The 24,626-nt window shown below is 32.6% G+C and overlaps 1 pseudogene; it reads left to right on the forward strand.

Moving 5' to 3' along the window:
* The first annotated feature begins 8,336 nt into the window (after positions 1 to 8,336).
* LOC149557123 (beta-fructofuranosidase, insoluble isoenzyme 1 pseudogene) overlaps positions 8,337 to 24,626 on the forward strand; it is a 46,924-nt pseudogene continuing 30,634 nt past the window's right edge.

Below are 24,626 nucleotides of genomic sequence, written 5' to 3' on the forward strand. Positions count from 1 at the left end.
GCGATGTTGGAGATTGCCTCTACTCTGAGTTATGTTGAGTTTGATGATATCAAAGACCTCAAAAGTGCAAAGTAGATGTGGGATTCCCTAAACACCATCTATGGAGGAGACAAAAATGTTCAAAGGGCCAAGTTAGAGAGCCTCAAAGGTAAGTTTGATGACATGAGAATGGAAGAAGGTGAAAACATTGCTCAATATGTTGCTAGAATAAAAGAGGTTGTTAGTGCTATAAAAGGTGCAATTGGTAAAATAGATGATGAAATTGTGATGAGTGAAGTCTTGATAACATTGTTGCCTGTATATGCTATTAGAGTGTCTACAATTCAAGAGTTAAGATGTATGCCAGGAAATGATCTAACCCTTGAAGGTATAGTGGGTAGAATCACTACATTTGAGTTATCTAATTTTGACAACTATAGACTAGAGAGTATTGAATCAGCTTTCAAAGCCAAACTTTTACTAAAGGACTCAAAGAAGGTAAAGCCCAAGAAGAAGAAAAGAAAGATAAAGTATGCATCGAGTGATAGCAATACAAATGAGGAAGACACTAGTACATTTGACCTCATTTTTTGACCAAAATTTTTGACCATCTATTAAAATGTTTTAGATTGGTTAGAATATGGAAGGAAAAATATCTTTCTTTTTTTAAATCCATGCCCGTGTTGGTTGAAATTTTGACCAACATGAGCTTAACATGTTAAAATGAAAAAGGGTTTCACAGAGTTGACACAGGAGCTACACAAGCATTTGTTTTGGTTTTCACAGAGCACAGGAGCTACAAGAGCAAAGGAGTGAAGGAGTAGGGTTTCCAATCAAGAGCTAACAATGTATCAATCGAGTGCACACTTGAGGCAATTTGTGAGGCAATGTGTGAAGGGTTCTCGGAGAGCTATAGGCAAAATGGAACACATGAGGAGGTGTTGGATTCCTTGAATCAATATCCAAGTAGTAAACATTAAGGAAGTTGTCATTTCTAGGTTTAACACTGTGTTTTAATAGCTGAAGTGCACATAGAGGGTTTTCATTCGAACCTTATACAAAAACTTTTGCAAAATTTGAAGGTATGAAACTAGTCGGTCCTTTTGCATAGGAAAGAGACAGTATAGTAAATTTGGATTACAAGTTATTAATTCTAATTTGTAGATAGTTAAATATTAGAGAATGTGCAATACAGAGTTTTGGCCTACTAGATAGATGTCATCTAAATTAAGAACTAATAGGATATTGTCTAAAGTTTCAACGTGATAAAACCCAACTATGTTCTAACTTGCAATTTTATCTAGGAAATGAAAATTTTGTTTTGTTTGGGGGCTTCCATTTTAATTCCTTTATAGTATTTCTTTTGGCTATAGTGCATGTTTTAACCATTTAGGATTATCTCTATGTCAGACTCCTCATGTGTAGTGTTCAGGCACCCTCACTAGGTTGGGTTAAAATTAGTAACCAATTTGTAGAATTTAAAATGTCAAGTTGAAGAATGCAATTTTTCTTGCTCCTTGCATTTGAGGAGAGTATGGTATTCTTTGAAATCTTTTAAGTCTCATACCATTTCCCATATGGGATATCATTGCCCATTATTAGTAGTGTCTTTGGGCTTTCGGGAGAAATTCTCCTACACATAAAAGAGTCGCTACAAAATGGTAGAGAAAATTATTTAATTTTTCCAAACTCATTTCATCCAATTTCTTCAACTGGCAATGCACCGAGGGCATATCAAGCTCAACAACATCCCCAAATCTCATATTTCACTCACTCTTCCAAGCTGATATCTATCTAGCACTATTTCTTCCATGATTGGGAAAGTAGGCTAGTTGGAGGAGTTGGAGTGCCTTTTGAAAATAGACTATATCGACCATGCATGTTCCTCCTAAATTTGGAAATAGCACTCAGCTTCAACACATCTATCTTTCAAAAAGCTTTTTCAGAGGGGTTAATATTCCATCAAATCTCATCAATTGCTTCTTAATATGAGTAGAAATAATCTAACTGGCTTCATTCCTCTAGAGCTGGGGAACTTTTCAAATATGTTTGAGCTTTATTTATCTAATAACAATATCTCTGGAGTAGTGCATGCCTCTCTTGGTAAGCTAATAAATCTTCAAATTTCAAGATTTGGGTATAACCGCTTGACGAGCTCTGTACCACCTAAAATTGGCAACTGTAAAAAACTTATGCTTCTCTTCAAAAATCCCAAGAGAAATAGACAAATTACAAAGGTTGGTAGTGTTATATCTCTTTGAAAACAATTTGAGTGGTTTTAATTCACTCAATGATTTCAATTCTCACTGCTCTAGAAGCAATAGTTTGAAATATCACTTCCCTACATCTTTGGGGAACTTTATAAGCTTAACAAGATCAAATTTGGGAGAAAATCAATTTAGCCAAAACTTAGTCTAGCCCATGAGAGAGAAACCTATTCTTTGATCTTTAATACCATTTGCCGAGTCTTCAAATTGTCTAGTTTTTTTTAGCATTTGCTTGAAGTTTTCTAAACTAGTAACCATGCATTCATTTTGTAAATATTTCAAAATCAATGTGGCTTGGGGAATGAAGGTTCTCTAAAATCTCTCAAAACCAATTGCATTTTCTTATTTTAGGTTATTGAGTGGAGTCTATAAAGATTAATTTTTAGATATTTCAATATAGATTGGGTCTCTCTGTTGAAGTATCCTATCCACTAATTCATAGATATAATCCATGTATAAAAAGACACACTCCTTCACTATGGCAGCCAAAAAGAAACTAAAATTTGCCTCTCAAACCTTGGTCATAGCATATAATGTTTTTTTTACTCAAATTCTTCTTCTAACAAATACAATCAAGATTTCTGAAGTTTATTTGTGACAAAATAAGACCTACAGTTTATAATATATAACAATATTCAGTTATGCGTAACAAAACTAAAAACTACTAGATTTTGTGCCTAGCCATATACCAAAGGAACTAGAGACATTGACATACCTACTCTACTGTGATGTATCCATTGTCAGACTAATAACATACAGACAATAAAGTACTTTTTGTGGACAAGGAGTGGCAGTCTTTGACACCAATTATACATTGACAATTAAAATTAGATGTACATATGTATTAGTAGAAGAATAAGATGTTTGGAAAACCATGGAGTCTTATGAATAAGATGGTTTTCCTAGTTACATTAGAGGAATAAGAATTAGTCCATAGTTGCATCAGAGGAATAAGGATTAGTCAAAGATTTTGATGACTTTGCCAAGAAAGTGGACAACATGTCAATCATACCAAGTATGCATCTTCATTTTCATTGACATATTCAAGACATCATCATGAATTTTATAGACTATAATTATGTAGATCAATTGATCAAAAATTGCAAAGGACAGTCAAAATCAATGCATATTGATGATTCATCTGAATCCTACTAAGACTGATCATATAATTAATACTATGAGGAAGCTAACCAATAGAGAAGGTCACTGAGCATCAAAAAGAAGATACTGATAAGATTACATTGATCAATATCAATTGAAGATATCAATTAGATACCTATTCAAAAAAAATGCATTGCAAAGTAGTGAGAAAGATTAGAACCTCAGTCAAGACAAGTGTCAGAAATCACAAACAAGATTAAGGGAGTTGATAGAAGCATCAATGGTTGATAAGGAACAACAAACAATATTGAGGGTTGAAGAGTGAATGCAAATATCAGTATATCTATTTATTTCTGTAATAACTAAACAATCATAGAGCAAGAGAAAGATTAATAGATCAACTAAGAGGAGGATCCATGTTCACCATCAAAGAACATAATTAATGGAGAACATTTTCAAGAATCAATGATGGCCACTGGAAACTAGTATTGGCTAAGGCATGAACCAATCACATTAGAGGCTAATGTTTTCAAACATTAATGATTGAATAGCATCCATAATCAATATCATAAATAGTGATTGATAAAGATAAAAAAAGACTACCTTATCGATAATATGATAGTTTATGTTAATGTTAGCATTGAGTTATTAACAAATTGATTTCATTATGCAAAGACAAAATGTTAATCCATTCTCAACAATTACTAATCATGAATAGGTACCTTGATGATGGTAATCAAGCCCAATCTAGATTAAGACAATGAATTATGATATGTTCTAATAAGTAATTAATAATGGAAGGAGGCAATTACAAGGTTGTGTTACAATTAGTTGTTATAAAGAGTGACATTACAAAGAGATAGAGAGCATTCTTTATCCTACGTGACTTCTCACACCAAGTGCATGGTATAAAAGGACATTCATTATCATTTATTTCAACATCAATTTGAAATAAACATGTTATGTTGAATGATTGCCTTTGGCATTATTGGTTGTACACATTTAAAGAAAGATCAGACATAACACCCCTGTTGCAAGAATTATTCAATCATATCAGACATAGCAGCATTTCTAGAATTTCATAAGCCTATCAGCAAATTGGAAACATCAAATCTCACTTTAAGCAATAATTAGATTTGATTGCAAGCATTGAAGGATTATATTAGAAACAACATTAATACAATTGTATCACCATTAGCAATAAATAAGGATTAGATATTACATGTTATCAAATTCATACTAGTGACAGCAATTTGCATTGGTAGAAGCAATACCATTACATCTCCATTGCATATAGTTTATATTGACATAATTGACATAGCAAGGATCATTCCACTAAGTGCAAGAAGTATCAATTCTTTTTAGCATATATATAATTGTATATATCAAAGATAGCAAGTGAAATTGTTCATTGTTATTTTCCACACAATTATATTCATAGCATCCATTGCATAGTTTGATTGCGAACTCAAATATTCTAAGTTTAGGGATTGCAGTAATTATCTTATAATGAAATTAAATAGGGATTTTAGTAATTATCTTATAATGAAATTAAATCTACCAATCAATTATCGTTGACATAAATGAAATTAAAATGTTGAAATTGCTTATAGAATATACTATCGTAAATGTTGTCTGATGACCCATAGTCATTTCTATCCTAGCTTTGATATTTCTTATCTAGACCATCTTCATACCAGATACTAATATTAGTTTGGGCATGGCCATGGTATACCTTGGATACATCCCTGAGCCTGTGAACATGTCCTAAATGTCTCAATTCTTATTAAGAGTGCAAAGGGACAGTAGAAATAAATAATTATGATTAAATTAACATACTTTTAATTAAAAATTCTTAAAAAGTGAAGACACAAGCTGATATACAGGCTTAATCTTAATTGAAATCATAGTATTTGAAAACATGTGATAAAATAGTAAGCTAAGTATACAAGAATATTGGAAACAAACATATACCAAAAAATAATAGTCATTTCAGCCTCAATGGTTTAATAATTTAATGAATACAAATGATTTACATATACAATCTACTTTATTATTAATTTTTTTTGGTAATTCTATTACTTTAATTTCACTACTGATTTCTAAGACTTACTAATCTTTTTCACAGGGCGACATGGATGCACCATCTCACACACCTTCAGTGGAGGTAAACATTAATTATTGTAATTTTTTATGTTAATACAAAAACAAATGTTTTATTGTTATTTTCTTTTCTTTATGGATTTTGAGTTATTTTGATGAAATTTTACTGATATTTGATGTCACAAATGATAGGAAAAACCTAGAATGACAACTGATCAAATGCAATCTGAAATACGGGTGTCATTTCTATATGACATCGCCCTTAGTGTTGACCCTATGTTCATGGTCCAGTGACTCAAACAAAGATACATTGATGAAATTGTTAACATTATCATCGAGGGTGACACAAGCGAGGAGAAAGAGGCACTAAGAAACGAATTGGACCGTAGTTTCCAATCTTTGAAGGTAAGTAGTAATTCGACTAAAGAAATAATAGAAGTTCAATAGATGTTAATATTTTATAGTATCTTATGGATCATGATCTCTAATTTTATGTGTTCTTGTATAGAAATATGTGACATTTGTGACATCACATGGTGAACATGGTGAGGATTGTAGCGCACAACCTTCGTGTAAGTAACACTTTCTTTCTTTGTTTTCATCAACATTATAACACTTACCTCTTTTTTTGTGGACACTTCTAGCTAGTATCCCATTTGATCTTTATCCATTGCAAATGTCTTTGCTAACAATATTGTATTCTTCAGCTCATGATGAAGTGCGGACGACTCCTTCGATCGATGATCCAGTATTGCCTTGTGCATTGTCGGCAACAAGGACCATGCAAACATCCTCATTTATGCCCACTACAACTGGTAACACCTTGTTTTGATATATTTTGTAATGTGCTAATCATGCTTTTTTTTTTGTTGGGTGGATTTTATACTCATGTACCTATCATACATACCAGAGTACAAAATTTGGTGATTAGTACTCTGGTATGTGTGATTGATCCATTTCCTAGAGCAGTCCATGTGATTAATACTTTAGTTCCACCACCAACAAAGCATTCCTCGTCACTATCATTTTCAGCCTTATGTCTATGAAACAAGAAAAATACTCTCAGCTCAAAATATGATCAAGAATATTACATTGGAAGAATGCATTTGAATGTTGATAAATTAGCACATAATTTAATGTGATAGAAAAACAAATATGACATGATTTTTATAATTTACTCTAAACTCAGTACACATTGTTCCACATCTATGCACTTCAACTAGTAAATATAATCTTATTGATCATGCATATCAATATGAATTGAAATTCTATACAAAACTATCAGTACTAGATGTAATGCATAAATTGTTACATAAGACTCTATCTGATTATACCAAAATAATTTCAATTAAATAATATATGCAACTGCTATATAGAAAATATACTTAGCTTCTAAGAAAGCTCAACAACTATTAAAATGTTCATTGCAACTTTAACCTTTATAGGACTGTATACATTGGATTATGCTTTTTCATCATCTACCATAGGTTGGAATGGTAAGGTCTAGGTCCCTGGAAGCTCAAAAACCAAAACAAGGCAATCTATGCATGATCACATGGTGGTTTGGTAACAGAGCAAGTTTGGTTGAAGAGATATGCATGACTTAGGGTGTTATTACTAGTTTCGAGGAGAAATACATGTATGAAAGAGAAGGCAATGATCATCTTACTTGAGGATAACAAAAGTTGTGTAATATTACACACACTGCCCATAATGATGCAATTAAAAAAATGTTGATATGATATGGATCATACTATTTATGATTCATCTACTTAAAGGATTTTTTGCAAGAATTATTGTTTAATATCATTGATTTATAGAGATTTGAATGGAATAGGGGAATGTTTGATCCAGATGACGTATGAACAACTCCAGCTCAATTTGTTAACCACTACAAGTGTACACATCCATATAGATTGAAAGAAGCATGTAAGGTAATGTGTACTATAGCTCTCCTAAATTTTTATTTTCTTTTACACTTCCAAATTTTTGGAAATTGATAGCAGCTTAAAGGGCCTACATATTGTGAGCTCGGAGGTCCTAAACATCATGTCCATTTTCTAGAGGTTGTTGATGTAATTATAGGTTTAAATATTTAGAAATCGATAGCAGCCTAAGGGCCTACATATTGTGAGCTCAAAGGTCCTAAAGATCATCTCCATTTTCTAAAGGTCACTGATGTAATTATAGGTTTACACCTCAGCTAAAAGCATGGCTCTCCTTTGTTTTTCCCAAAATAGAGACTTATTCCATCCTACCATATTATGCATCATAATTATAAATCAAATATTGTTCAAATAGTAGTCCTGACACAACTTTCCAATAATGTACATAGAGATGACTTCGACATTTCCTTCAATATGAATTCCATCAAAAAAGCATGTATCAAAAACTTTACAAAGTTCAAGTGGTATATGCACAAGTTTTACTTCTTGGTGCTTCATTTCTTTTTACAAAGGCATTTTGTTCGTAACAATCAGAATTTGTTGGATATGATGTGTATACAACTTCTAGGACACTCAATTCCACTTTAAGGCTAATTCAATGTCAATAAAATAAAATATTTACTTCTAAGTATATTTTTTTGTTTACAAAGGCATTTTGTTTGTAGCAATCAGACTTTATTGTACATTAAATGTTTTAGACAACTGTTGGGGATCCAGTTCCATTTTAAGGCTCATTCAATATCAATAAAGAAAAAAAAAATTGACTGCTTCATTTATGTTTACAAAGGGATTTATTTGTAGCAATCATACTTTGTTGAATATAAAATGTTCATATAACTTCTAGGGCATTCAATTCCACTTTAAGGCTCATTAGATGTCAATGAAGTAAAATATTTTAAATCTTCAAACTCGTCATGAGGAATGGTAGTAAAAGAATAGTATGGTTTGTAAATGTTTTCCCTAATTCATCAGTGAATGTAACTAGTGATAAAGGTTATGCCAGATAGATCTTACTACAATCCTATTTTGTGCACTAATAGATAGACCTTTAGTTGGTAGAGAAATAGAGAGCAGTACTACTAAAGCTGATCCATTTCTCAAAGCAGTCTGTGTGATTAGTACTGGTTCATATGTAGGGACATTGTTGCTAAACAAGAAAATTGTGTTTATATTAAAAGAATGAAAGCTTCCTAGTGCTTTAAAATTGTTATTATTTAAAGTGTAAATTTAGTTTACTTTTACATTACTCATTTTGGACTGATAATCCCTTTATGATTTTTTAGGTAATGATGTTTTCTTTGAGCATCTTTTTCATATGACACTGAGACTATTTTGACCCACCATACGTTAAAGGTACGTAGTTTCATATCATTGCTACATAATTTTTCTTTTCTTACATTTATTGTACTATATTAAAGTTATTAATCTAATGATCTAATTTTTTTTTAAAGGTGGAATTTACAAGCTATGGAATTAAAAAATTAGCTGATTACATCTTTTGAGGAGAAATTTGGAAAAAACATTTTTGACACTGACCTACTTCTAAAAAGAGCATCAAAGCATATAAAGATTGTGAGGGATCAATATAGAAGGGGTCTTAAGGAGAACCCAAATTACAACCATCCTCCTATGATTCCACTGATGGAGTGGAATGAAATAATAGAAGATGCAAAGGAGAAAAGGTTATGTGAAAATAGAGTAAATGAAGTAGCATAGGGCAAAAAAAGGTATGTCATGATAGTATTAAGTACGTTGTAATCATGCACTAATTAGTAATATTTGTAAATATATAATCTAAGATGTTTGAAATTGTTCATAGATTGCAGGACACATCCATGGCTACAAAAGTGAGACTACAAAAGGTTGGCCAACACGAACTTGGCTCTAGTGGCTATATGAATCTCTAGTCTCGACTTGTAATTAGGAGCAATGAAATTTCATCTTTATTTTTTATATAATGTTGCAAATAATTTTGTGTAATGAAACCATACATCAAAAATTGATGATATTAAGAAAAAAAAAATAGGGCACAGAATTCAATGTGGAGCTCACAAATGAAGATAGAAAAATTTCCTTGAAGGAAGGCTATAAAGTCATGGTTGCATGCCTACATGAAGAATCTAAAAGTCTTGACCAAGTATCCAGTGCACCAAATGACATCTCATTAGTAAATTGGTCAGATGAAAAGTAAATGAAATTGAATAGTTGAGAAGATTCTTTTTTGGTGTTAGTTATGAATGTAAATTGACTGCATAACAATGTGCATAACATTTTGCAGCCTTCATATCCTATCACAGAACCTACTCAGGACGAAGTCCATGATGTGCATTATAGTGGTGGAGGTATTAATTTGCTATTGGAAATTAATTATGCAATTATGAATACAATTTAACATCTTCAATTGCAATTTGATGTGTATCCTTTTTTTGAATATTTTAGAGCATGTTGAACATCATGGTGAAGGAGTGGAGCATGTCCCAAGTGTTCAACAAGTTGATGTGATGGCAGATCAAAATGTTAATATACATGATGTGGAATTGGTAGCTAATAAAAATGCATGTTATGTTGTGCTAGTACTTAATTACAGACTTGTAACAGTTAAAAAAAGAAAAAGAGTACGCCAGTTTATCTCGTTTACTTATTCTTGCAACAGAGCCCCCTTTAGTGCAGTAGCCTCCTGCTCTCCCAAAGAGAAGGAGCTATTGTAATATGACATTACACATGCTAGAAGAGGAGGAGAATGAGGAAGATATGGATGCTCCTATGAGTGTTTTTCTTAAGAGAACTAAGAAAAACAAAAAGAAGAAATGATGTTTTAAAAATGCTCTTTGATAAACCTTTTTGGATAATGAAAGATCTTTGTTTTAACTAATTATCTATGAATGATGCATATTAATATTGATTTTTATTTTATGCTAATGAATATTGTTACGTGTTAATGAAGTCTTGATTAGTATTGTGTGTTAATGAATTTTATATCATATTAATGAATGTTATTTGATTGTAATGATTAAATGTTATAGTTCATAAATGGATGAATGAATGAATGAAGTATGTAATTAGATGATAATGGGTAATTTAGATTGATGTTAGGGGGAGGGGGGTGAGGCCAGATGAGCTTCCACCTTCACATGGTTGGCCTTGTTAAGTAGAGAATATTATAGTATTCTTGAAACCAATTGAAGCTCAAACTAACATACCAAGGAATCGCAAAACCCAAATCCATCTACCTCTCATCTTCTCATCCCAATAAGTCATCTTTTCTACCACTTTTATTTGGAAGGGTCTAAATCCTAATCAATTCATCATCTACATATCTTGGAATCATAATTCTCCAAATAAAATAATGATGTGCTTGAATAATGTGCACTATTTCTTTCACCCACTTTATTTGGATGCCAATTGCTTGCATCACCAAGTTGAGGTAGTGTAACTTGTAAGGTGCCCAAAATATGTGTTCATATCTTGCCTCAACTAATGTAGAGTCTACAGCCTTAATCCACCAAAATCTTCTTAAGTGCCTAGTAGCACCCAACCCACTACAAGATGTCAAGCAAGGTTACCAGCCTTTACCCAATGCTGACCTATGTCTCTCCAAGTGGACTCCACTTCTCTAAGGTCTTAACCCCTCTCTAGGGCTCTTAGCAAACTTGGGTCAAATTAAGGCTTTAGGGACACTAGCCCTCAACTAGGCCAAATATGGAAAATTAGGGAAAATGCTTTCAAGGCTTCAAACAAAGATTGGTTTTGTCATTCCTAGTCCTATATACCTTAGTTTTTATTGAATACAAATACAAGAACTCCACCACTTAAACTTTGATTCAGATATGACCCCATTTTCCAACAAGATTATTTAATATGAATCTTGAAATCTCATCCCATGATAGTGGTTGGCTTTGACATGATTTTTGCTAAGTTCATTTTTGTGCATACAGGTTGGAATGGAGCATTGGGCTTGCTGGGTTCACCAAAAATTCTGGCAGGGTGCTCTCTGGAATATCCATGAGGCATGAAATTAATGCTATTGTAGCTTGAGCTAAAGTGGATGAAAAAATGATCTTCAACCCTAAAATTCCACTGTAACAAAAAAAAAGGTTTACTATTCTATTCCAATCAAACATTCACTTGGTTTTGCAGTCTCATCATAGACCTAGAGATCTACCTTTTGAAAAGAATGATATATTTACCATCCTCAATTCCATCCCTTCCAATGTATTACCAACATACGAACTCTACTACAAAGGCCTTGTGCCAAGTCTTTTTTTTGGTGCTATATGGACTACTCCTTACCTTGTCTTCTATATTTTTATGAATTCAATCTTGGAAAATGGTGCAATAATGTTAAGGATCCTGAGTTGATACAACATTTGGTCATATAGACCAAGGATTAGTTGCCACTTACTAGAAAGGCCTTTTAGCTTGCATTCAGGAAAAGCAATTTATTTGTCTCTTCATTTGCATATGCTACCTTAACTATTTACTAATTTGTTTATAACCAATACATGAACTTTTCCTCATAGCAATTTCTTGAATGTTTTTCATATTCAAATTTGATATGTTGCATTGTAATATTCCAATTTTCTTCTTGCATTTTGTTCCCAGTGAATCTGAAGAATACTTTGCCAAGGAGAACTCATATGCATATGTACATGTTTATAATTTCAAAATTGTTTTATAGCATAAGTTGTAGTAATTGTTCATGATATTGTTGTTTTAAACCTTTCCTTTTATGAAGGACTTGTAGTTCCACATTTTGGTTACTGCCTTTTATTTTTTATATTAAAATAGTTTAATCACTAGATACAACCAGTTCGGGTGGATATATTTAGCAAAAAAGTATCAAAATTCTAGAAGTTGCTTTAGGAACTAGATACAATAAAGGAATACATATTATTACATATCAAGAACTTATCCCATGGAAACAAATGAGAAGTATATATAGCATGAGGAGTTAAGAGTAGCAGTATAATCATTAGAGCACATCAAAACTTGATAGTATTAAACTTGATAAAGAAGTAACTAACATCCTTCATGAGGGCCCCAAGCATCATTACTTTCTAGAGGCTCTAGAAAGTCTTAGCAAACAGTTCATCATTCTAGCCTACTAGGACATATTCCTTTGGTGTATTATCATTAGGGCCCATGAAATCTTCATGTTCATTCTTATCAAAGGCAAAGTTCTGGGTGTCATTGGAAATATTTAGATCTTTCATCATCTTATCTAGTTGATTTAGTTTAGCAAGATTCACCATATATTTGTATTGATTTAGATAGTGGATAGCTTTGACATCTTCCTTGTGAATGAGAAGCATTCTATCTCAAACTAACATCATAAATTAAGCCATAGAAATCTCTGAAAATGTATGAGTTTACTCGCAAGCCCAGTAAGTCTTCTAGAGTACTTGGCCAGGGAGAACTCATATGCATGTGTACATGCTTATAATTTCAAAAATACTTTATAGCATAAGCTGTAGCAACCGCTTGTGATATTGTTGTTTTAAACCTGACCTTTTAGGAAGGACTTGTAGTTCTATGCTTTGTTGACTGCCTTTTATTTTTGCACTATATACCATATATTAAATATCCACTCCACTTACATTGTTTTAATAATAATAAATTCTCTTAGATGAAGGATTGGTAGCTTCACCAATATTTCTTTGTAGTTATGTCAGCTATGCAATCTAAAATATGAAATAGTGAGCAAGAAGAATGGATTAAATAACATTAACAAGGTGATAAAGCAACAAGACCTTCAATATATGAAGACAACCTTGCTATTTTCCTCTGATTTTCCTGGCAACATTTAATTAAAACTCTATTAAGATGAAGACAACAACTTTCATTTGAGCTAAAGAAATCACAAGTATTAACCAAATGAATAGGGCATAATTTGTCACCACCAAGCATGGTTAAAGGCTCCAATAATATTAAAACACTTTAAAACAAAATCTTTTGAAATTTCTCTAGACTTCCAATGTCTAGTGTTGAAAATGTCCAAGTTTCAAGAAATCTAGTTTAAGGTATTCAAGATTCAAGACCTCAAAGATCAATGCTCAAATACAAATGTAGAAGGAATAATGTAATTTGAAAATCCAAGAGTTAGGTAGTTCTTGTCAAAAAATTCCAAAACAACAAATCATTAACTAGGGAGTCCAGTCACTAAGATGAGGTGATCATGACTCTTCAAGCTAATGAAGTGGTGAAGAACATGGGTATTTCTAATCTTTGGCTGGAGGGTGACTCAAAAAATATTATAAATTTCTTAAAGGGGATATCAAAACCTTCATGAATTACTAATTATACAATTCAAGAAACTAAATGCATCCTTATAACTATGGAGAATTATTTTTTATCTCATGTCTACCATGAGTCCAACAAGACTACTGACTCTATTGCTAACATGTTAGTGAAACTCAATCAAAAGATGAGTTGGCAAGGTGATATGTTGCTCCCTAATCATTATTGCTAACATGTTAGTGAAACTCAATAAAATTAGTTATATTCTTCAAAGCATCTTTTGAATAAGCATTTCTCCTTTGTCTTTCTTGAATTTGATTTTTTGAGAAAACATTTAACCCCTTTTAGTCAAATAGAGGAGCAGGGTTCCTGTAATTCTGTCATGGTATACTTCAATTTTGCTTGTCCTTGACTATAGTTTTTTCATGTTTACTAAATTTGTTTGTACTTATTGGTAATATAAATGTTTTGTGTTTTGTTTGTCTGGATCTCTACTTTGGTAGTGATTTGCTTTAGCAGGAGCAATTTTGGGTGGAGCTTTGTATGCTCTTGGTGGCTTTGATGGCCGACAGTACTTGAAGCAAGTTCACATTTGAAATTTTTAAGTTGCATGTATGTGCATTCAAATAAGGTGATTTTGTAATCAATTTACATATCTTTGATGTGTTAGTGTTATTATATTTAGTCTAGCTATTTACTTTAGCTATTTACAAGTACAATAAACTAATATCTAACTCAATTAGTTAAACCTCATTAACATCCCACCAGTTTGTGCTAAAATGGGAGATTTGAAAAAGGGCATGGACATCCATGAAAGCATAATTGAATGTATATTTTCATCAAATGCTGGAGTTTGGAATAGGATAATAGACATGTATGTGAAATGTGGTAACATATAGAAAGCAAATAAAATGTTTGACAAAATGTGTCAACCTAACATGGTCACATAGATTACAATCATTGCAAGATATGCACACAATGGGCTTTTTTGAAAGGGATTTGGAGCTTATTAAATAAGTACAACTATAAGGTACAAAGTATGAATCTGTAACCTTTTCCAACATCATCCCTATCTTAATCCTATATCCAAATAATGGAACACATTATTTCTTTGTACAAAAATGGGGAGATCTAGTAATTTTCAAAAGGTAAGAGGATTGATAAAAGATAGAGGAATAAAAGAGCTACCTAGATGCAGTTGGATTGAAATTTGTAAAATGGTCCATTATTTTGATATAGGGTTAAGATTTCCCACAAACATATGAGAGTATGCAAAGTTGGAAATTTATCTTGCAACATGAAGATGATGGATATATTAATCTTTTAGGTATTCATTGTTTTTTGGTTGGTTAAAATGGTTAGAAATCTTCTACTTTTCTTTTAGTTCCTCAAATTCTTTTTCAAATGAGCAAAATAACTTTGAAGTTCAATCTTTTATACAATTGGTGTTTTAGGCATTTTAATCTTATTGTTTTTCTCTATTTGATATTTTCAATGTCTATCATTGGATTGTAAACTGCGAATAGATCCAAATGGTGAGTTTATTTGTTCATCTTCATTGGTTTGGTAATTTCACTTTGAAGTTTTGATTTGTGTAAATGGCTCATCTGAAATTGAAAAGAGAATGAATATAACATCCAATGTATTTTATAGGGCCCATGTTCTACAAAGGTTTGTACCATTTGTTCTACCAGTACAATCCTCAAGGGCTAGTATGGGGAAACATTGTGTGGGGGCATGGTGTATCAAAGGATTTGATTAATTAGAAGCCATTATATTTCGCAATCATTCCAAGTGAATGTATGACATAAAAGGTTGTCGATCTAGCTCTACTACACTTTTGTCTAGAGAAAAGCTAGTGATTCTTTACATAGGATGGGACAACTCCTCTAGATAGGTTCAAAACATGGTTGTTCCTAAAGACCCATATGATCCCTACTTAAAAGAATGGGTGAAGATCCCTAAAAATCCCATCATTGTTCCTAAGAAAGGACTCAATGGGAGCTCTTTTAGAGATCCAACCACTGGATGGCTTGGAAAAGATGGAAGGTGGAGAATTTTTGTGGGAAACAAGGAAGATTGGCATCTTAATGGAAAGGCCCTTCTTTACACAAGCAAAGATTTTGTTCACTAGACCAAAAAGAAGCACCCTCTCCATTCCTCTAAGAAGACAAGAATGTGGGAGTGCCCTAATTTTTATCCTATTTCTCCATTGGGAAAACATGGTCTTGATATTTTTGTTACTAGGCCTAAGATCAAACATGTCTTGAAGGCATCCCTCGATGAAACAAGATTTGAGTATTATACAATTGGGACTTACTTCACAGACATTGATAGGTATGTTTTGAACAATACAAGTGCTGACAACAAATATGGACTGAGATATGATTATGGAAAATTCTATGCATCCAAAACATTTTTTGATAGTCATAAGAATAGAAGGGTCTTGTGGGGATGGATCAATGAGTCAGACAATGTTTAGGATGATATTGCAAAGGGGTGGTCTGGTGTTCAGGTAAGGTTCGACCCATATTTTCACTTCTATATATTTATGTAGTCTTATTACCTAGAAACTAATTGTATTGAATGTGTTTTGATGACTTTTAGTCTTTTAGCTATTCATTGTTTTTTGGTTGGAATATGTTGTGTACATGTAAATTTATTTAGTTGTCATTTGGTTGGTTCTCTATTTTAGTTTTTTTGGTTCATTTTTATTTAAAACTGATGAAAGATTGTAGTAGTAAAAAATGAATATTGTTCCTCATCTTATACTATTTTCACATTAATATCTTGTGGAGATTATATTTTTTTGGACTGTACAAGGTTTTCATAAGTGATCCAATATCTTATTGTTTTGCAAGAAGAAGTGATAGTTATTTAGAAGAATTTCTGAATATGAAAGTGACAAGGACACGAATCAAAAGACACCCATGGTATGATGATGGATTGGAAGGTTTAAATTTTTGAAGTTATTATTCTATTTTTTTATTCTAGCTTATAGCTCATTTAAGACCTTCTTGATGAAAGGTTGAGACTGCTAGCAAGAAGAGGACTTTGTTGGAGTCATCTACTATACAATAACTGGTGAAGCACAAAAGTCAGGTCGATGCTTAAGTACTTTCCCATTAACAATGTGCTGATATTTTGAAAACTAATTTAATATTGAAACTTGTCTTAAATTATGAAATTGGTAACATGACTAGAAGGAAGTTTCAATTATTTGAACTCAAATGTCTTACACTCAATTAATAATAAATCTAAGTGGAGATGAAGTTATTTTAGACTAAATTCTAGTGTATATGGGTGATCAACCTTATTTTTGTGTACTTGGTTACCTTCTACATCACTATTCTCTAGCAGATTTCATTTTCATGGAGCATTTAAGGAATTTGTTAGATTTCTCCAATGTTAATGACTGAGTAAGTAGTTATAATTCCAATTGAATTATATTATAGGTTTTAGCATTTGTCAAATATCTTATGTATTCTATATGGATGATGGATTTTCCTTTGTGCTTGGTTAAAACACAAAGAGTAGACTAGTGGCTTTTCTGTCTATAATTGATATGAAATAGAAAAACAACAAGGATTTGTGTGTTTATTGTTGTTCCTATTATATTTAATTTTTATGATGATAAAGAATTTCAAACAAGGAGGGCCCCATAGTGGATACATTTACATCTTTTTCTGCCTTAGTCACTAATTAATTCTTTTTAAACATATATGCACTTGAAGGACAAATATTTTCAACCAAGAAACAAAAATATGGAAGCAAATAATAGAGCTTTAACACTGTCACATTATTAAGCAATTAAGATTCATGAAGGCATCTACTAAGCTTGATTTTATTCACAGATTTGTCTCCAAAGATTCAAGGGAAAGATGGGATGTCATATCTTTTTTGGTCTGAACTTGTTGTAACACAAGACAAATGGAAACCTATCTAAGGGTTTCACTTTGGCTTGATTAAATCATTTTGTTGAGCTTACTACACTGAACTAAGGATATTCAAATGAACTCAAAATCTTTGTTGTTGTCATGTGTCTGAATGGAATGTATTATCTATATAGTTTTATTCTGGTGCTTGAGATTGACTCCACTAGTACATACATTTGGTAAACAATTATTTTTTGCATTTGTACACTAATCAATTGAAATTGTAGAAGCTACTGTGAACTTGGGAATATTTGATTGAGCTTAGTCTTTATTGTAGTCATATCCTTCTAGGCCAAAAGAAGTAGCCAACAACCTATTTCCTCCTAGAGTTGTACATGTAATAGTTAAAGAGGATGCAATGCTACCCCTAATTGTTGGACATTGAAGAATTGCCCAGTCCATAGCCCTTAAATAAACAATGTTGACCAAGTTGAGATTAGAAACATTATTTAACATGCTTTCACTTATTTTTTCCGCTTTGGCTTCTACATCAGCACTCACATAGGGGATGGGAGCCCACAACAAAGATGAAGATTGTCGGTCTATGGTGCAAGTTAATTAGTGAGGAGGAGTTCTTAAACCATATTATGCAATCAACAAATATGAAGTGCCTCACACCCTTGTAAGTATTTCAATATTCTTAGCTTCTTTGAGGCATTCTATAAAATAGTTCACATGCCTTACCTATGATTTGACATTTTTCATGCATCTTGCACTCTCTCATCCAGATGATGATGGATTATAGAGAGTGATCAAATGATGATGCTAAAAAACACACACAATCAAATCCAAAATGAACTTGCATTACAAATGGATTGTGGAAATCTGATATTGTTAATTTTGCATGCATGTGTACCAGGACAATCACAACTTAAACATATAAATATTATTTATATATATACACACACACACACATGCATGCAAAATTAACAATATCAGATTTTCACAATCCATTTGTAATGCAAGTTCGTTTTGGATTTGATTGTGTGTGTGTTTTAGCATCATCATTTTAGATCACTCTCTGTAATCCATCATCAGGATGAGAGACTGCAGGATGCATGCAAAATGTCAAATCATAGGCAAGGCAAGTGAACCATTTTATAGAATGCCTCAAAAAAAAAATTGGCAATTTTCTACCAAGCATTGGTCAAAATTTTGACCATTGCTTGGCAATTTTCTACCAAGCATTGGTCAAAATTTTGACCATTGCTTGGCAATTTTCTACCAAGCATTGGTCAAAATTTTGACCAATGCTTGGTAGAAACCACACCAAGAATTTTGAAAGTTTTGACCAATGTATTGGTTGAAAGTTTGACCAATGCCTAATAGTTTTCTACCAAGCATTGGTCAAAATTTTGACCAACGCTTGGTAGAAATCACACCAAGAGTTCTAAAATTTTTGACCAACATACTGGTCAAAATTTTGACCAATTCTTGGCAGTTTTCTACCAAGCATTGGTCAAAATTTTGAAGAATTTTAAAAGTTTTCAGCCAACATATTGGTCAAAATTAGTTGGTCAAAATTTCTACGAGAAAAATTTTGACCAACTGGTTGGTTGAAATTTTGACCAATATTCATTGAAAAATGAAGTCAAATGTACTAGTGACATTGAATAATTGGAAGCATTGTTGGCAAGAAGATTCCATAAAGGAAAAGGTAAATTCAAAGGTAAGTTTCCTATCATTTGTTTTAATTGTAATGAAGTTGGTCATATTGCAGCAAGATGTACATAGAAGAAAAACTCCAAAGAAGGGAACAAGTACAAAAATAGAAAAGAAGATGATGGAAGAGACTACAGAGATAAAGGCAATAAGTCATGCTATATTGCTAATGAAAGCAACTCTGATGAAAATGATGATGAAGTGGTATATGTTGCAATGAAGGATGAATCAGATGAGGATGAGGCTACTGTACTTATGACTTGTGCAAAAAAGAATGACAAATGGATCATTGACAGTGGATGCTCACATCACATAACTGGAGACAAAAGTAAGTTCATTACCTTAACTTGTTATGATGGAAATGCTATAAGATTTGGTAATGATGCACCATGTTCAATAAAAGGAAAAGGTTCTATTAAACTTATAGATAAGATCTCATGTGACAATGCTTATTATGTTGAAGGATTGAATTATAATTTGTTAAGTGTGTCACAATTGAACAATTTGGGGTGAAAAGATGAGTTTGAAAACAAATCAGCCAAGATATATGATACAAATGGAAATCTAATTGGAAAAGGTGATCAATCTAGGAGTAATCTATTCTATTTGGATATAGAAGATGCTACTTGTCTTATTGCAAAATTTGATGATGTATGGCTTTGGCACAAGAGATTATATCATATCAACTTTGATAATCTAATTAGTATAAGTAACATGAAAGGAGTTAGAGATTTGCCTAAGTTGAAGAAACCAAAAAACATAATGTGCAAACAATGTCAGCTAGGCAAGATGATAAACTCAAGCTTTAGAAGTAAAGCTTATACCTCTAAGGAAATACTTGAAATTGTTCATACTGACTTTTGTGGACCTATTGAAGTGCAAAGCTATAAAGGAGACATGTATATAATGTTTCTTGTTGATGATTACTCTAGAATGATGACTATCATGTTTTTAAAACAAAATTTTAGATGCTTTTCAAATGTTTAAATGGTAGTTGGAAAGAGTTGAGAAAGAAACAAGTAAGAGTTTGAAATGCTTGAGATCAAACATAGGAGGAGAATTCACTTCAGATGAATTTGAAGTGTTTTGCAATGATAGAGGAATTAAAAGACAGATGTCAACACCAAGGACTCCCCAAAAAATTGGAATTGTTGAAAGAAGAAATAGATCTATAATGGATTGTGCCAAAACACTAATGATGGAGAAAAATGTTTCCCTAAAATACTAGAGAGAAGTTGTAAGTACTGCAGTATACACTATGAACCATGTGCAAGTAAAGAATGGTACTCACTGAACACCTTTTGAACTATGGTATGGTCATCCACCTAATGTGAAATATTTTAAGGTATTTGGAAGCAAATGCTATATTCTCAAAGATGTTAGAAGTGGAAAGTTTGATGCAAAGAGCGAAGAAGGTAGATTCCTTGGTTACTCCATAAGAAGTAAAGCTTACAAGTGTTTAATTACTAACACTAACAAAAGTTTGGAATCTGCAAATGTGAATTTTGATGAGTTTACAAAATCACGTGAAGTTAAACCTACTAAAGAACCAAAAGATTACAAGACATTTGCATACTATTATGAAGGAATGCCTACTGAAGAAGATGACACAAATCATGTAGCAAATCAACAGTAAGTTTCAAAAACTACTGAACCACACCTTGTAAATTTTGAGTTGCCTTCTGATGCCAAGTTGTAGAATGAGGAGAATGCACAATCTAACTTTGAGATGAGCACACATGAAAGAGATGCTAAAATACCTGATAGAGATGCATATATTGAAGCTGAGAGATAGAATGCAGCCACAAGAATTGAGCCTAGACTATCCAAATATATCAAAAGACACCATCCTACAAATCAAATCATTGGAGACAAAGATGCAAGGCCAATGACAAGAAATAGATTGAGAGGTGAATCATGTTTTCTGAGCATGAAGGAACCTAAGACAGTAAAAGATGCATTGGAAGATGATGATTGGTAGAAGGCTATGAAAGAAGAAGAAATTCAACAAATAGAAAAGAACAAGACTTGGAGTCTAGTTCCTAGACCAAAGGGCAAGAATTTGATTAGCACAAAATGGGTATTCAAGAACAAGCTAGATGAGAGTGGTGAAGTAACAAGAAATAAAGCAAGACTAGTTTGCAAAGGGTATGCACAAGAAGGAATTGACTATGGTGAAACATTTTCCCTTGTTGCAAGAATGGAAGGAGTAAGAATTATGCTTGCTTATGCTGCTTACAAAGGATTCAAAGTTTACCAGATGGATGTCAAGTCCACATTTCTGAATGGAATATTAGAAGAAGAGGTCTACATAGAACAACTAGAAGGATTTGTGGACAAAAACAATAAAAATATGGTATGCAAACTACACAAAGCTCTATATGGATTGAAACAAGCACCAAGAGCATGGTATGAGAGACTTCATACTTATCTTGTTAAGATTGGATTTGAAAGAACAAATGATAATAGCAATTTGTACATGAAGAAAGATGAAGAAAAAGGTATATTGTTATCTAAAAATTTTGTTGATGACATTATATTTGGAGGACAAGATGCTTTATGTAAAGATTTTACAAATCAAATGAAGCAAGAGTTTGAAATGTCAATGTTTGGTGAGATCAAATTCTTTGTGGGACTATAAGTATATCAAATGAAGTATGGTGTATATATTACTCAATCAAAATATGTCAAGAAAATTTTGAAGACATTTGGACTTGAGGACTCAAAACTAGTAAGTACACCAATGGTAACAGCACTCAAGCTATCAAAGAATGATGAATAAGCTGAGGTCAATCAAACATTGTACAGATCCATGATTGGCAAATTGCAATATGTAGTACACAGCAAACCTAATATTGCATTAGCTATGGGAATAGTTTCTAGATTCTTTGCTAACCCAAGAGAAAATCACTTGATGGAAGTGAAAAGGATAATGAGATACCTGAAGGGAACAGAAGAGTGTGGCTTATACTATAAGAATAATAAACAATTTGAACTGAAAGCCTACACTGATGTTGATTGGGCTGGAAATATTGATGACAGGAAGAGCACCAACGGAGGAGCATTTTTCTTAGGTAGAAGACTTGTTACATGGACAAGCAAGAAGCAAAATTGTACTTCACAATTTACTGTTGAAGAAGAATATGTTGTTGCTGCTATCAATTGCACAAACATTGTATGGATCAAACAACTGCTAAAAGGAATGAAAGAAGAAATCACTAAACCAGTGACACTTTATTATGATAATACAAGTGCTATAAATATATCAAAGAATCTTTTTATGCATACAAAGACAAATCACATTGCAATAAAGTATCATTATATAAGGGAGTTGGTTCAAGACAAAGAGGTGAAGATGGAATATATCAACACAAAAGAGAAAATTGTTGATATCTTCACCAAAGCATTACCTAAGGATGCTTATGAGTATCTAAGAGGTAAATTAGGGGTAATACCCCTATCAAAGGCTATGTGAAAGACAGAGGGAGTACCGTACATCAAACAAGCTAACATACATTTCTTACAAATTGGTTTAGTGGATTTTACTTTAGGAAATTGCCTAAAGTAATTACAGAATTGGAACTTCAAATCAGTCACAAGTAAGGTGATAGAGGGAGAAAATTGAAGAGCCTACAAAAGTTTATATATGCATATACAAAGATACCAAGTGTTGAGTACATGTCTTTGGCATTGTTGTCAAAGAGGGAGAATGTTCAATAAACTGATCAAGTGCATATTGATCATGATAAAGATGATCAAAGTAGAAAATCAAGTCAAAGGGAGGGTAAAAGAACAACAATGAAGTGAAAATACATCATTAGAAGATCATAAGATTGAAAGAAAGAAAGAGGGAAAAAGTAGGATAAATGAGAAAAGAGGGAGAAGATTTTGTAACCTAAGAAAGAGTTGCTGATATAGGGAGAAGTGTTATTCACAAAATTTCTTTTTCGTATTGCCTTACTATTTAATATAGTTAGTTTGATGTTTTGAATAGTTGATCAATTTGGTTTGCCATCAATGCAAAAGAGGGAGATTGTTGATATATGATTGAAAAGATCATTTGAGTTAGAACATTGTTGTAAGAAGTGTTCTCAATCATTGTTTTGTCACTAATGTCAAACCTACTATATGTTGGTAAGACAATCGCTTATATGTTTCAAGCACTATCACTTAGTTGATTGATGAAGAGGATTTGATCAACAAGATGTAACAAAAGTACCTAGAGGAAAGGTTGAGTTATGATTATGTATTGAAGTGCAAGAATCAATTAAGACAGTGATAACATAATGTATTGATGATCTACTTTGGGTTACAAAATGTTTGGCTAAACTTAGAAAGTTCATATGAAAGAGGTTGAACAAAGATCATTTGCAAAGCTTGACCAAGTTGATAGAAGGTGCCGAGTAAAGATAGTGCAAGCCAAGCAAAAAGTTAGTTGGAGCCAAGTGAAAGCATTTTCTAGTGGATGTCGAGCAAACTAATAAGTGTCGAGCAAGTTAGTAGATGCCGAGTGATTTTCAATATGTGTCGAGCACTAGTAAAATCCAGTTGATGCCAAGTGATTTTATAGTAGATGTCAAATAACACAGTATGTGCTGAACATCAATAAATTGGTAATGTCGAGCTGCTGCATTATGAAAAGATCGAAGATTACCAAATAAAAGCCAATAAGTTTATTTTCTTGGAACTTGTGAATAAGGAGGAAGATAAGATTGATGAGCTAGATTCAAAAAATCTTATGTAAACCATTTTGGAGGTGAATTCAAATGGATTCTAGGAGAAGTTTCTAGAGAAGACAAGATATGGGGTAGATACATTATATCCTACCTAATCCATTGAAAACCCTAATTTTTGAGATGGATATTGAGTGGAAAAAGAGTTCTAATTTCCTATATCTAGGGATGCCTAATCATGAAGCAAGTTTGAGAGAGAGAGGTCAGAAAGTTATTTGGATGTGAAAATCTGACAAGGAGGAAGAAGGGTTTGCTTCATCAAGTGACCTAAGTGAAGAAGTCTGCAATGGTGAACTAAGCAAGAAGGCTTAATGAAGATGAATTCTTGGAGGGTGAACAAGCTGTCAGAACTACAAAGATTGGAAGCCAAGCAAAGTTGAGAACTGAATAGTGATCTATAATTTGCAATTAAGGTTGTAAGTTGTATCAGATCAAACTCTATTGTTACTCTCTAACAATTGTATCAGATTAGGGTAAATCCTTTAGAGAAAGGTTGACTTAACAGTCATTGAGAAATCATTTAACAAGGTGGCATTCCAAGTGAATGGTCTAAAGTCCTCTAACAAGGCTCACTTTTAATAGGATGACTAAAATCCCTTATCCAGGTCACATTTAACAGTGCATGTTGTAACCTTTAACAGGGTTGGCCTTTAATAGGGCATG

This window comes from Cupressus sempervirens, chromosome 5, assembly GCF_028749045.1.
Source record: "Cupressus sempervirens isolate cs-2001-9-10 chromosome 5, ASM2874904v1, whole genome shotgun sequence".
Taxonomy (NCBI): Eukaryota; Viridiplantae; Streptophyta; class Pinopsida; order Cupressales; family Cupressaceae; genus Cupressus; species Cupressus sempervirens.